At 44.1% G+C, this 16,027-nt stretch overlaps 1 protein-coding gene across 7 annotated transcripts in view; it reads right to left on the bottom strand.

Annotated features, from left to right (window-relative positions):
• The window catches only part of PCGF5 (polycomb group ring finger 5), a 116,939-nt gene that overhangs the window by 64,615 nt on the left and 36,297 nt on the right, over positions 1-16,027 (bottom strand). For 4 of the 7 annotated variants that reach the window (XR_004346131.1, XM_032607758.1, XM_032607764.1 and 1 more), the window contains exon 1: positions 880-1,112. The exons of the other annotated variants lie outside the window; for them this stretch is intronic. The gene's annotated coding sequence lies outside the window, so the exon portion shown is untranslated. Of the gene's footprint in view, positions 1-879; positions 1,113-16,027 lie in introns of those variants that run through there. 7 annotated transcript variants of the gene reach the window in all.

The following is a 16,027-nucleotide window of genomic DNA, read 5'->3' as shown; positions in this document are numbered from 1 at the left end:
AAACAAAAACTTTTCTAACTCAGCTATTAACTCATAAGTTAAATATAAAGCAACCGGAGGAGAGGTAAAAGGTATCGTTCCATCTTGCATCGACAGACACATCGCCACTGAGAATATGCACGGAATAGGTTCTGCAAGTAATCATCCTATCCGCTCAGGAAATCGTGTCGAGGGTGTAACAGAAAGAGAGCGTAATTATCAGACAGGGGGTCTGGGTTCTGGTCCTGAGCCCCTGTATGACCTGCAGCAAGGCACTTATTATCCGTGCCTGGATCTCGGCCTCCTCCTCTATATACTGGGATTAACGGCCCTGCCTTTCTCACAGGTTTGCTACGAAGCTCCAAAGTCAGACAAAGTCCTCTGAAACCGGACTTGCACAGTCCCGACCCGGGGTGGGATTATGATCTTAAGCCATAGAGCCCTGTCACCAAGAAGGTTAAAGGAAGCAAGTACTTGCAGTGACGGGGCGGGGGCAGGAGTGAACTTTTCCTCGTCCTCCGGCAGGACCCGGTAGCACTGCCCTAGGCGGTCCCAGCACAAGCCTCCCCGCCCGCCTGGCAGGTGCGCGGGCCAGGGCCCGGCGGACGCGGCGCTCGGGCCGGGCCGGGGCTGCGCCTGGGAGGACGCGCCGCCTCTCCCAGGGCCGTGCGCCCGCCGCCCTCTCCGCCCCCGACTGTAAGGCGCGACCTCAAAGCCCCCCAGACCCCGGCAGGCCACCCCCGTCCCCGCCCCCCGAAGAGCTCTCCCGGCTCCAGGCGGGGCCTGCCGCGGCAGGTGCTTGGAGGTGCCGCTCCGGCTCCCGGCGCAAACTTGGGCGGGGAGCGCAGGGGCGGCCGAGTTCCGGCCCTTCGGCCGCTCTCCAGCCAGCCGGGTACCTACCCCGCGGCTGCCGCCACCGCCGCTCCTCGCCGCCAGCGCGCCGGCCTCAGAAGGAAGGAAAGTGAAAGAGAAACAGCGCCTGCCGCGGCCTGGCCGGTCCCCGCGCCCCGTCCGCCCTCCCCCTGCAGGCGGGAGCGCGCCGGCTCCGCAGGGCCACTCGACTCGGGCCCGATAGGGCGCGGCGGGCCTCGGGCCCAGGGCCGGTGCCGCCTCCAAGGGCAACTCCACCCCCTTCCAACCGCCGGCGCCGCCGGCCGGCCCCGCCCCCTCCACGCCCCCCGCCGCCACGCCCGCAGGCCACGCCCGCCCGCCCGAGCTCCTCGCAGGTACCCCGGCCACCCCGGCCGCCCCGGCCGCCTCGCCGCCCGGCTTCCAGGGAGACAGTTGATTTGACCAAATTTTATCTCAGTTCTTCTCCTCACCACCGACCCCTCCCAGTTGTTTTCATCATAACAATGTCTGGCATATTTTCCCTGGCGGGTTTACAAGCGATGGTCGGTGCTGAGAATGAGTCACCCTGCGAAATTGTCTACTCAGCTGCGTCTTCCCCAAACTAGCCCCACGTGGGCCGCGGTGGGGACGAAGGCCGCTTGATTTGCACCCTATTTAAGAACCACTAAGGAACTTGTTACTGGGCGGGGTGTCTGGAGATCAGGATCAACGACAACTGGAAGCAAGGGAGAACAATGGGGGGGGGCGGTGTTTGTGGAAAGGTGAAGAGTTCTTACTGCTTGCAAGGTTCAAAACCAACCAACCAACCAACCCCAGTTCTCTTTCTAGTGGACTTCAAGAACTACAAGCGCAAAATATTTATTCAAAAGCATACATTAAAGGATTCCTCAAAGTCATTCAATCCTAATATACTGCATTCCACAAACTTACAAATTTCTACTACAACCAGTATTTTGCTAAACATAAATTAGACTTGGTTCTTTGTTGCTTAGAAGACTGCAATCCAGTAATCCTAAAATAGCAGGCAAATCAGCATGGTGTACACCAGTAAACAAAAGTTCAAAAGAACATCCCAAAGGGTATCTGCCAAGGGCAACTTTCAATCTTGTGTGTTAGAAAGAGGAAAAGGTGCTGCAATTACATCATCTTTGCCTCTGGAGAAGTGAGGGCAGTGATGGCTAGGGAGCTGACAGTAATGGAGAAGAGATGGGGGGAAATTAGTGCAAAGTATTTGCCTTACCTCCAAACGACATGAGTCACCTTAGTTAATACCAGAGTGGAGATGGCTCTAGTGGCAAACCAAGGAACCCAGTGACCACTGGTCTAGTAGGGTGCAAGTGTTCTAAGATCCATTTCAAATTTAAAATACACCAAGAAGTAGGCAAGACAGCTTTAAAAATCATCCAATTTATAATTAAACTTAGGTAGAGTGGACATAACCTTTAAAAATTACCATTTTTAACATCATAGCAGGAGCAATACATTTTCTGAAAGTTTTCAATGACCACATTTTCATAGTCCTTATAAGAACCATTGTGCAAAAGTATACATGCCAATTTCCAAGCTGGGACCAACTTCAGCAAGTCCTGGCAATCACAACGAACAAAGAAAACAAGTCCGATAAAATGACTTTATAGTTGCAGGATTCCTCTCCAGATCTTTCATCTTGGAAACTAACTAAACATATCAATATGTGAAAAGTCACCCTATTTCTAGTATATTTAAAATATGTAATGGGGGACTTCCCTCGTGGCGCAGTGGTTAAGACTCCGCGATCCCAACGCAGGGGGCCTGGGTTCGATCCCTGGTCAGGGAACTAGATCCCACATGCATGCCGCAACTAAGAAACCCACCTGCCGCATCTAAGCCCTGGCACAACCAAATAAATAAATAAAATAGATATTAAAAAAATAAAATATGTAATGGAAGATTTCACTGTATAAACTACAACATATACATTATGACTTATTTTCCTAATTTGCATCTGAAGCTATTTTAAATGTATTTTTAAAGAATAACACTTAATGAAGTCCAGGGGGCTTAAGTGTTATTGGTGATCAACACTAAGTGGGGTTAATCAGCATTCTCTGAGGAGATGAGCTTGAGATGGATATTAGGAGGACTTACATTAGTAATGGAGGGAGGGGTCAGAAATATGCTACAGAGCAGTACCTGAAGATAGACATGGAGGTGGGGTTGCCATAATGAAACTGCAAATGGTGGACCTGGAAGCGGGGAGAGAATGACAGCCTTTGTAAGAAAATCTGTGCTTCGTGTCCTGAGGCAGCATGGTTTGTAGTAAAGTGTTCAGTAGTTTCTCCTTTCCCCTCTTCAGCTACCACCCCACCTTGCCCATTCCAAGAAAAAAAATGCGCACACACAAAAAAGAAAAAACAAAACCTCAAACATGTGTCTGGTTAAAAAAATAACAAAAAAAAATGGCGAGAGGGAATGTTAAGAAGGGGCCAGTTTCCTGACTTGTGTAAGTTCTGAGGATTTAAACATAGGACTTTTAGCTGCTGTGTGGCATCTCCTCCCTTGCGACTGCTTTCTACTTTCCAGTAACTCACCCCTTAGTCCCTTGGTTCTGACTGTGGGGACTAGAACAAACCATAGAAGCCTCAGTATGAGGGGGTGGCTTTGATAACAAATCTCAAAAACCAGTGGGACCCTCAAGTAAACAAAGGCCTGGGAGCAACTAGATATACAGGACCAGGAAAGAGAAAAGGCAGGTAAAAGATCATAGCTGAGAGTCCCCTTATCACTAATCTACTTGAGCTGTCTCATTTTACAGATGTAGAAACCAAGATCCTGAGAAGTGACAAATTCATAATCACAGAGCTCATTTTGGTAAAGCGAAGACCAAAACAAAGGTACCAGTTCCATATTATTTACACGTCTTAAGAGAACTTCTCAAACCCAAGAAGTTAAGAGGGGTTAGGTAAGAAAAAGATTAACTTACAAGGAAATAAAGGAACAAAGGGAGGGAAGAATAAATGAAGGGAGGGAGGGAAATGGTGACTACAGAGTACTTAGCAGTGAACTGGCCAGTGGTGATTTCCCATCAAAGCAGCAAAATCCCACAGTGATAGCTTGTTTCATTTGATCATTGATCCAGATTCTTCCAGGAAACCACAATTGGCTCTTGACAACCCTTGGAACTACTTGGAGCTATCTGCGTACCTAACAAATGTTTTCATTACTTTATACTTTATGTCTAGAGTTTTATTTCAGTTAAGGCTGGGCCATGGATGGGTAATTCTGTACTGAAAAGTTCACATTCCTTCCTTGCCTAATAAATACATCATCGATGAACAGATGTTTAATAGCATAACCTTTTAAAAGAGTTACATCTTTACATTTCCCTGAAATATTAAATGACTTTTCCATGATTGTCAATTATTTTATATACCTAAGTATGCTATTCAAGCTTTTAACATAGACTATCTCTAACATAAAACTACCCTCTGTAATCTAAAAGTCATCCTACAGAGATTTTAGAAAATATTAAAATTTAAAGTGTCCTACTGGGCCTGAATGTATTTATTTTATGGCCATGGATATTATAGCTCAAAATCTATGACTGCCTAAAATCAATGATGGAGGAATGGGAAGGAACAGAGAACTGAAGGACTTCCAATCACCCTTGACCATGTGTCTTTTTCTCTTAACATAACCCTCCCTTGTAATCAATAATTCTCAAGGACTGTCTCTGCTAAATGTCTCTTGAATCCTTTAACTTAACCTACCCTGGTTCAGATCACCATCATTTCTACCCGCCCCCATTACTTCAATGAACTCTTAGACTGTCTCCCTACAGCTCTTCTCTGCCAAACCACTCTCCACAGCACAGCCAGAGAAGAGGACGCTTTCTAACTGAAAATTTGATCATGCTGCTCCCTGACTTAAAAAAACCCTTGTTCTTAAGATAAAGCCCAAATACTTAATAAGCCCACCCCATATCCCTGTCACTTCTACAGCCTCCCCATTGAACTCCATGCTGCAGTCATAATGAACCTTTTTACCCTCTAGCGCTAGAGGTGGCTGTTCTTTCAAATGAGCATCCTGTCCCAATTCTATCCCAGTCCCCTCCCCACCCTTGCTAAATCTGCCCAACCCTTATTTATTCTTTGGGTATCTGATGATCTCAAAGGCCACATTCTCAGAAACCTCAAAGTAGATGAGGCGCCTCCTTGATGTACATACACTATATATAAACACACACACACACACACACACACATATAGTGCCGTGTGTGTGTGTGTGTGTGTGTGTGTGTGTGTATATATATATATATATATATATAGAGAGAGAGAGAGAGAGAGAGAGAGAGAGAGAGAGCCAACTCATCCTTATTCTCTCAAGTCCCACATTACACTGTCTTGTATTACCTGGTTAACTTGTCTGAACCAACTGCTAGCACATAAGCCCAGTGAATCCATCACTTGACTGTGCATGCCTAGCAGAGTGGATGGCAAACAGTAATCATTCAAATAAATATTGACTGAAAAACTGAATAACTGCACACACGCTAAGACATTCTGTGTATTTTGGGGGGGATTTCTTCTTGGAGGGATCCTTACAAAGGATACGTTAATCCCTGCCCTCCAGGACTACTAATTAAAATCACACCAGGGAGTAGAGACTTAGCCACAAGAAACAATTATGGAGCAGTACACCAAATTTATTAAAAAAGTGTCAAATGAAAGAGAATCAAATGACAAAAACTCCAGTTGAAAGAAGTCCTATGGGTGGTCAAGAAACTAGCCCTGCATGCTTAAGATTCTGCCAGTTACAAAGACAGCAAGGCAAAATACCAAAAGCTATGGATATGAAAAATAAATGAGAAAGCCAGAGAAAAAATGAGAAGTAAGTCAAAACACTAAAAGTGAGAACAGATAAACAGCATTAGGAATAGAGACAAGATTAGTCTGCTAAAGACTGTGCAACTAGATTAATAAATATTTTAAAGTGCTTTAGATACATTATGCTAAAGGGACAAACCAACCAAATTTTCTTTTCTCCCTTGAGAGGCAGAAAAAACTAGCTGTATTTTCCTCACTGTGATGTCAACAGTTGTCTGGGGCAAGTTCCACTTATACTGGAAGAACAGAGAATGGAACTAAAATAGGCACAGACTATAAGGAAAGACTGGATTTACTCCATCAGGGCTACCATAGTTTAAAACATCAGCACAGAGCCACAACTGTTATTTTGAGAGGTCAGATTAAATCCCTGAAGATAATAAATGCACAAATGCAGAAACTTAGAATATTCCATTAAATCTGAATGTAGATGATTCTAAGTTAGAAGTGACTATAGAAAAATTAGGAAAAAACTGTTCTATCAAAAAAAAAAGATATGAAATTCAATTGGGGCAAGTGCAATATAGAAACTTAGTGACATCGACATTCAACTATCAGAGAAAAGCAGGCACACGAATTGAAAAAGTCCTAACTTTACAGGTAGCTGTGGTTTAGAAGAAAGGACACTGTACCCAGAGTCAAGAGAACCTCGTTTTTGTTTTTTTTTTTTTTGCAGTATGCGGGGCCTCTCACTATTGTGGCCTCTCCCGTTGCGGAGCACAGGCTCCGGACGCGCAGGCTCAGTGGCCATGGCTCATGGGCCCAGCCGCTCCGCGACATGTGGGATCTTCCCGGACGGGGGCAAGAACCCGTGTCCCCTGCATCGGCAGGGGGACTCTCAACCACTGCGCCACCAGGGAAGCCCGAACCTCGTTTTTATTAAGAGCAAGTCCCTTAACTTCCCTTGGCTTCATTTTCTTCCTGTGAAAACTGAGACTAATATTACCTTAATCACTGGCCTACAGGGAAGATTTTCTTTTATACTTGTGCATTGTTATAATGAGCATATATAAGATTATATGAGATAAGTGAGAACTTTTTTTGTAAGTTGTAAGTGATAAAGGACTGCAAAAATATAAAGTATAAGTAGGAATTCTGTGGACCACCAGCAGTAGAATAGTACCTAGTAATCCTGTCCTACCCAACAGAGGCCCTGATAGTAAGATATACCCAAGAATGTTTGTAGAATGAGTGAGACACTCCTGGCAGGGCAGTGGAACCAGGACACAGCACAAAGTAAGGCATGCAATGGTCAGAAAGCACTGACCTCAATACTCATCACACTCGATTTTTACTAAAAAGATGGGGAAACCTAAATAATTCACTGAGCAATTCGAAGTTCTACAAAGAAAACTAGTTCCACAAAAATGCTTAACAATTTGGGTTAGTTCAACATTGTAGAAGTGGTATGTTAAATCTTTGTTCCCTCCCCTTGAATGAAGGGGTAGCAAAAGTGTTTTCCATTAAAATGCAAATTCTCCAGGCAGGGTCATAATTAAGCCCTTATGAGCCATCTCCAGCTATCTGTTCTCAGCTAATAAGAATTAGTAGGATTCTTGGTCCACAGGCAGGGAGAACAGACAGGAAGGACATGAGGCTCTAGTTATGAGTTAACACTTTAGCAGGGTATTAACTGTAACACTTTGTTGGCTGGGAGGCTGGGGAGCCATCAGGAGGAAGGAAAGCAGATCTGAAAAGAGGAGGATGCCAACCCACCAAAGGCAATCTTCTCTCTTGTGCTTAACAGTTCCATCTTGGACAAAAAACAAAAACAAAAAAGGACCTTCTGAAAACAAAAGGCGAGTTAAGTGTCTTCGCACTGTCTTCAACTATTCAAAGACTTAATGACTAAGATACTGAACAAGTTTCGTCCGGGTTTGCAGAAAAGCTACGAGAAAACTGGCTTTAATTAAAGCAGTGGTGGGGAGGGAGGGATTAGCTATAGTGTTAGATAGGCATTCTTAATTCTTGACCTGCAGGATGACAAACCCTATAATAGTCTCAGAAGCTTCCTGATGGTTCAAGAAGAGAGAAACAGTATTTGTCCTCAACGGTTCCTTCATTTCTGGCTGTTGAAAGGGGTTCTCCCAGATGACTGGAAAAACTGCCAGTTATCAAACCTTCTTTTGATACCTTCTTTTTTTTTTTCGGTACGCGGGCCTCTCACTGTTGTGGCCTCTCCCGTTGTGGAGCACAGGTTCCAGACGCGCAGGCTCAGGGGCCATGGCTCACGGGCCCAGCCGCTCCGCGGCATGTGGGATCCTCCCAGACCGGGGCAGAAACCCGTGTCCCCTGCATTGGCAGGCGGACTCTCAACCACTGCGCCACCAGGGAAGCCCTTGATACCTTCTTAAAGAGAAGCTGAAAAAAGCACCAGTATCAAAGCGTCTTGGATTAGATGATGAATGAGAATACAAGATGGCTGTATAGAAAACAGTTAACAGAGCATACACCCCATGAGGGCCAGGACTTTATCATTACTGCTGTATCCCTTGAATCAAGTCTAGAACATAATATGGGACTTCCCTGGTGGTCTGCACGTCCACTGCAGGGGACGTGGGTTCGATCCCTGGTCGGAGTTAAGATCCCACAGGCCGCACAGCGTGGCCAAAGTAAGTCTAAAACATAATAGGCTCTCATTAAGTATGTGTTGAATGAAGGAATGTATAAGCAAATAAATGAATTCTGACTTCGCAGCCAACTGCCCATGTTCAAATTCTGGTACAATCTCGTACTACTCTGTGTTCTAGGGCAAAGAACTGTTTCCTGCCTCAGTTTTCTCACTGCTTAAATGGATATAATTAAAAGTACATACCTCAGAGGAATTTTAATGAGGATTATATGAGACACTATAAGTAATGCACTTTGTACATAGTAAGCTAACAAACGCTTGCTGAGTTAACTTTAAGAATTTCATACCTAGACAAAACAATGAAAACACAGGACATAATTTAAGGCCTGATGAGAAACAAATACTTAGAACAAATGCCTTCATACAATTTATCTGCTTTTAGGATGTACATGGAGGTAACAGTCACCTAACTTTCCTGCCAGGTACCCTTCTTCCTCCTCTAAGAATTTTAAAAGATTACTCTCTAAGTGGTAAGTGTGTAAAATATGAAAATCATGGCTTAAATTACTCATCAAGATGAAATCAAGAAATAGGATGTACACAGCAGTGTAGAGTTTTATGAACATTTAAAACTTCAACTGAGTGACCTGGGTATAGTCTCGGATATTACGAAAAGTTGATCAGCTTACCCTGGTCCAAGACAAGTGGTGAGTCAGTCAGGGAGAAGGCTAGGACTTTCCTGTTTCTGTAAAGCATAGTTCCTTCAATTAAAAAGTTATGGATAGGGGCTTCCCTGGTGGCACAGTGGTTGAGAGTCCGCTTGCCGATGCAGGGGACACGGGTTCACGCCCCGGTCCGGGAAGATCCCACATGCCACGGAGCGGCTGGGCCCGTGAGCCATGGCCGCTGAGCCTGTGCTCCGCAACGGGAGAGGCCACAACAGTGAGAGGCCTGCGTACCGCAAAAAAAAAAAAAAAAAAAAAAAAAGTTATGGATAAGCTAGTCACAAAGGATGAATATCGTATTTTTCCACTTATAGGAGGTACTTAGAGTAGTCAAATTCATAGAAACAGAAAATAGAATGGGAGTTGCCAGGGGCTTGGGGCTGGCAGGGGGCAGCGATGGGAACGAAAAGTTATTGCTTAATGGGTACAGAGTTTCTGTTCGGGAAGATGAAAAAGTTCTGGAGCTTGATGGTGGTGATGGCAGTACAACAATGTGAATGTACTTAATGCCACAGAACTGTACACTCAAAAATGGTTAAATGGTAAAATTTGTGTTATGTTTATTTTATCACAATTTTTAAAAAGTTCTGGGATAAAAGATCTTCCTTTTTTAAAAAAGGAAAAAGAAATCACCAGCAAACAGTAAGACCCTTGGCAAGTCACTTCACGAGCCCTGATCTGCCCATCTATAAAAATGCTTTAGACTTGGGATACATCATCTCTAATGGGCCTTGAAAAACTTCAATCATATGGTTGTACAATTTGGGAGCATTACCTAGAGTGAACTGCATCTGTAATGAGTCAGGTGGGAACATTTTAGTCCTTGTGGGCCATATGATATCTGTCTCAACCATGCAACTCTGACCACATAGGGCAAAGGCTGCCAAAGACAGTATGTAAACAAATGGATGTAGCTAGCTATTTTCCAATAAAACTTTATTTAAGAAACAGGCAGGGCTTCCCTGGTGGCGCTGTGGTTGAGAGTCCGCCTGCCGATGCGGGGGACACGGGTTCGTGCCCCGGTCCGGGAAGACCCCACATGCCGCGGAGCGGCTGGGCCCGTGAGTCATGGCCGTTGAGCCTGCGCGTCCGGAGCCTGTGCTCTGCAACGGGAGAGGCCACAACAGTGAGAGGCCCGGGTACCGCAAAAAAAAAAAAAAAAAAAGAAAGAAACAGGCAGTGAGCAAGATTTGGCCCTTGGGCTGTATTTTGCCAGCTCCTGACCTAGAGAATATCTCTGTGAACATGCATAGATGACAGCAATTAAAAACTTCCCTATATCCCAGGGTTGAAAACTTCTATAGTGGCAATAAGCTTCTGACGACAGTCTCAAACCAAAATGTTTTTAGTGCAACATTTTAAACTAACTTTAAGATTTCTATTTTCCAGGCAATGAGTAGGATATAGTGGCTTAACTATGAGAAGGGGGTCATCCTCATCACTATCGTCATCATCAAACAGCTAGGAGAGTTAGAAACAATCTTTTATTCCTCTTTGTAAAGGTCTGCATAATCTGATATTTCTTCTAAGTCACGATGCAGAAAGTTTACCAACAAAAGGAAAAGGAATATTAAACAAAAACATTCTCTCCTGTTTGCCAAAGAGCAGGCTTAGTCTCCCACCTCTGACTTCAAAACACCAAATCGTCCTAGTGGCATTTAAAGAAGTACTTCCCCATTCTACCTGGGATTCTAGAGTGCCGATCTGAGAGAAAACACAGGGCTTCGAGGGGTAAGCTTTCTGCTTACATACTGATGGACAGTGCTGCAAGCTGGCCTGACCCGGGGAAGCCATGCTGGAGTGTGTGTACATGTCATCTTCAGCCTCACTGCGGCCTGGACCCTGGTCTCAGAAGAAGCCCTGAAGGACAGGGAGGTGAGCGTTCACCTTCCCATCTCCTTTGCCCTTTGAAGGACAACAGCTGCAACAAGAGAGAGCACATTTGAAATAAGAATACTGAGTCTCTGGGAACTAGATCTGGTCTCATAGCCTAGGGACAAGGAGGGATGCTTCCATTTCTACAGATGCTGAACAAAGAAATTTACACAGCCCAAGTACTAATGATATTCGCCCCTTCTAGCTTTTTGGATGACTGTTACATGTAAATCAAGAAGAATCTGTGCACAGAGGAAAAGAGTTTCAAAGTACTTTTCACTCAAGTCATCAAGACTGAGGACCATTCACTACTATGCTGCTGAATTACAAAAGGAGAGGCTTTGACATTAGATCATGTAAATGCTGGCATTTTTAATTTACTAAATTAAGAACACTGCAGAAAAGTCCAAGGAAGAGAAGTAATTACATGTATTCATTTATGCTTTTAAAAGGTAAGTTTTGTCAAGAATTGTTCTTGATTTGAACAACTTACAATGATATTTCACTTCCTAAAATTTAAGAAGGATGATACTTATCACAAATACTGACAGGGAAGTTAACTGGAATTTGATGATTATAAATTAGTAGACCACCATTTCCTTTACAGTATTTCCTGAACAATTTGTTCTTTAACGCTCTTTACCAATGAAGCCTGAAGTTTTAGGTGAAGTACTCATTTCTACTGGAAAAGGAAAGAATTTTTGTAGTTAGAAACTGAATTTATTAGCATTGGCATGAATGCTTGTAGGAAGCCTTTACGTCATATAAGTTAATTCACTTTAGAAGTATCCAACAATAAACACTAGTCATTAATAAAACTGAATAAATAGAATCTAACTGTTAAAAGTTGACATTTATAATACCCATACTCAACAAAAACGTGAACATTTCACACTTTTGTACTTTATTCATTAACGTCATTGTTTTAATTGCCACATTAAAGATTAAATATTACATGTTAAATAAACATCCGCACAGATTTCTTCTAAATGCCTATTACGGGTTGAACTGTGTGCCCCCAAAAGATATATATAAAAGTCTTAACCCCTGAAACCTGTGAATGTGACTTTATTTGGAGAAAAGGTCTTTGAAGGTATAAGCTACAATGAGGTCGTACTAGAGTAGGTGGGCTCTTACTTTAAGAGGACTAGCGTATGGGCTTCCCTGGTGGTGCAGTGGTTGAGAGTCTGCCTGCCGATGCAGGAGATGCGGGTTCGTGCCCCGGTCCGGGAAGATCCCACATGCCGCGAAGTGGCTGGGCCCGTGAGCCATGGCCGCTGAGCCTGCGCGTCCGGAGCCTGTGCTCCTCAACGGGAGAGGCCACGACAGTGAGAGGCCCACGTACCGCAAAAAAAAAAAAAAAAAAAAAAAAAAAAAGAGGACTAGCGTACTTATAAGAATAGGAGACAGACAAATAGGGAGAACATCATGTGAAGACACAGATGCGCAGAGAGAAGACAGCCACATAACGACAGCAGCAGAGACTGCAGCAGCAGCACCAGAACTGCACGTTGCAGGGGAGGGAAACTCTCTCCAGGGATGTTTCCACCAGAAGGGACTACAACTCAGCTACCACTGGGTTAAAGAATTCAAGGACACTAAGCAAATTTAGGATCACGGCTACAGGAAATGAGAGAGAATTTGTCCAGGCACATATAGAAGGATTTAAAAACAAACAAAGAAACAAAAAACCCAGCATTGAGAATCCATTTGAATTGGTTACCATATTTCGAGTAGTACTGATCTGCAGACAGCCATGATGGACAAACGGATGAATGGACTGAACAAAAGGCTAACACGTGTGGAGACACATGGGGTATAGGAATGGAGGCTGAGAGAAAGCTAAGGGTGATTACATTAGGGTCTGAGGAAGACAAAGAAGGAAAGGGGTCAACTGAACTGAAAAGCAAGGGAGGAGTAGTGAATCCCCATTCACATTAATGTAATTTTCCCAAGTGTACAAGCCAGAATATGGTTGTTTTAAAATCAATTTATACTGCACTTAATTCTAGATATTCTTTTTGATCAGTTCACATGATATTTACAATATCTGGCATAGAATTAATTTGTGCTACATATAACAGAACAGTTACAGAGATTACTTGATACATATATACACAAACACACATGTACACACACATATGCATGGTATATTTTAAAGACTACATGGGCTAAGAACTAGAGAGATGTATTTCTTCAAATATTAGAGTCACACTCACTTTTTAAAATTTTTTTTTATTTTTTAAAATTTTTGCGGTACGCAGGCCTCTCACTGTTGTGGCCTCTCCCGTTGCGGAGCACAGGCTCCGGACGCGCAGGCTCAGTGGCCATGGCTCACGGGCCCAGCCGCTCCACGGCATGTGGGATCTTCCCGGACCGGGGCATGAACCCGCGTCTCCTGCATCGTCAGGCGGACTCTCAACCACTGCGCCACCAGGGAAGCCCTAGAGTCACACTCACTTTTAACTGATTATCTCTTTTATGCTTTATAAGAGACAAGTATCAAGACTAATTAACAGCTGATGATGCCAGTCAATGCCTGGCATTATGTTTGGAGCAATGTATCAGAACTACTAGCATTTGTAAACCTTGACTCTGGAAACCATTTAAACTGCACATAAGAACACTCTGCACCACATATGGTAACATCTATAATATTCAGAATCAGAATATAGACAAGTAGCACTTAGGAAGTAAAAGTTACTGTGATAAACAAAAATGTGAGTGTTTTGTAGTGTTATCCTTTGAAGATGCTGTTTCTTCATGTAGTATAATGCTCACGCTGTAAGTTTTCTCATACAGTTTCTACCATGAAGACAGGACTGAAGTGCAACTTATATCTTTACAAAGACGGATGACACCAAGCTTAGTAAAAATGCAAACTTCCTAGTACAATGATGAATTCAACTTACTTTCAGCTAAAGGTTTTATAGTTAAAAGAAAGAAAAGCTTCAAGAAAAGGCATGAAACAGAATTCTTGTTTTTATATAAGGAGGTGCCTTCCATTTTCTTACCCACCCAAAGTGTAAAGACAACAGACAGAAAGAAGTGGCATGCATGAGTTAACCGTAGTGAGACACTACAATCCTTGTAGGGATATTCATAGTTATTTTCCACTTTGAGTTATTCAAATTCAGTTTTCTATCTCATCCCTGTCTGCACAGCAGCCTCTAGGTACACAGTACAAAATATTAACCAAGTGGGTACAAAATAAAAAGCAAATAAACTTCCAGTTACTTCTGGCCCAATAATTCATTTCCTCTAAGCAACCAGCCTAAGAGTTCCCTGTGGCCGTTAAGGGGCACTGCCAATTACTCTGACCAAATCGTTCCTGAATGACTGTCAAGCATGATCATTCCTAAAAATCTGTGAAATGGAGATCTGGTGGGAACAGAGTGGCCTCACTCAACACGTCATCCTCTATGCTTTCCTGTTCCTTCCTGTACATAAAGGCTGGAATTCGGTGACACCTTTGAAATCCTATCTCAGATGCCATCTAGGCAAAAGGCAGCCCCACGAACCCTCCTCAAGCTTCACTCAACCTATCCTGCAGGTCAGAGTCAGCTTTCTAAAGCCACTGCTTCTCTCCCTTGGTCAACAACAAATAATGTAGTGAGCTCTGCCAAGTACCCAGCAATGTCCTCATCTAACAAATGAAATCATGGCACAGAGAGTTTGCATGACAACTAGGACCACACAGCTCACGATGGATGGAGGAGGCGTGGAACCCAGCAGGGCAGTTCCAGGAGTGCTCTGGTGCTGCTGGACCACCTTCCAGACCACTTTGCTCTGCATAAGCACAGCACCTCTGGAGCCTGGAACCAGACAACCTTCATCACCCTAGCTCCACTCTCTCCAACACAGCACCTCCTCTCCACAGCTGCAGCGAGCTTCTCACTGTCCCGCCAACACAACGTGAACACCAACCTCTAACCTGGGCTTATTTACACCGCTCCCCACCAGATGGGATGCTCTATTTCATCCTCCTCACCATCCAGGAAGGCTAACTACAATTCTACATCTTCTCAAATTGTTCCTTCTTCCAGCCTTCCCACCTCATTTGAGTCTCTCTTTTCTGAGAACTGCTAGAGACCCGTGCACCTGATGTTTTAACGAGTTTAGGATGAGTACTGATGTTTGGTGTTTATGCGGTCTACCAGGTCAGGTGGGAAAACACCCTGGAGGCAGGGACAGGCAGGACCCAGCATTGGTTCGTGAACCGAGCAGATGCTCAATACAGGCTGCTGATTTTATAACAACCTCACGGTAATACACTGAGTAAAACAATGCAGCACACTGTCATGAAACACCTGGGAAATCATCTCAAGACTTTTGGGGCACACGTAAAGGTGCACATAACTTCCAGAGTATTCTTCAACTGAACAACCGATTTCCCCAGCTGATCATGCCAACTAAGAAGGCATTTCTGTGTTTAGATAGCACCAGTCTATGCATATGTGAGTGTGTAAACAGCCAGGGACTGACACTCGAGCCGTGTTCAAACACAGCACTGGAAAGAGAACGAGGGATCCCAGTATGTTGGAATCAGAATGATGTTTTGAAAAGGCTGATAAGACGGAAAATGAAAACAAAATGCACCCAGTTGCCGTTCTTTTTTGCTCTGGATCATTTATTTAACAAACTCTTCCTAGTACCTCCACGTTAAACACTGTTTGGGGCACTGTGAAGGATGCTGTCATAGTCCCACAGAGGTTTTGGTGAAGCAGCTCACCTGATAATTTTTCAGGGTCAGAATGAGCTATTTATGCTTTTACATTTGAACGAGGTGAAACCTGCACTCTGAATATCATCAGAATGCAAACACAGTTTTGAGAAGTTACAAAGATACACAAAGATATGGGTCAGAATCTGAAGCATTGCTGATTTTCCGTGATTTTTTTTACGAGTAACTCACAGGAGAGGGAAAGAGAGGGAGCAAACAGCAGAAAGCAGGTGTGGTCTAATCGGTACCAGGTGTCTAGCACGAGGCACTAGGATAGCCTTTCTGCTTCCCCCAGGGCCTTGGCACCCAGCCACGGCCAAGCCCCTGAGCACCCTAACAGTGGACCGCACAGACTGCAGGTTCTGCTGGCCCCATGCTTCTATGGCAACCACTGAACCTCTGTGGGACAATCATCTCTTACTGGGCTAAGCCAATT

Source organism: Phocoena sinus, chromosome 16 (assembly GCF_008692025.1).
Source record: "Phocoena sinus isolate mPhoSin1 chromosome 16, mPhoSin1.pri, whole genome shotgun sequence".
Taxonomy (NCBI): Eukaryota; Metazoa; Chordata; class Mammalia; order Artiodactyla; family Phocoenidae; genus Phocoena; species Phocoena sinus.
This window is presented reverse-complemented; position numbering and strand designations above follow the sequence as displayed.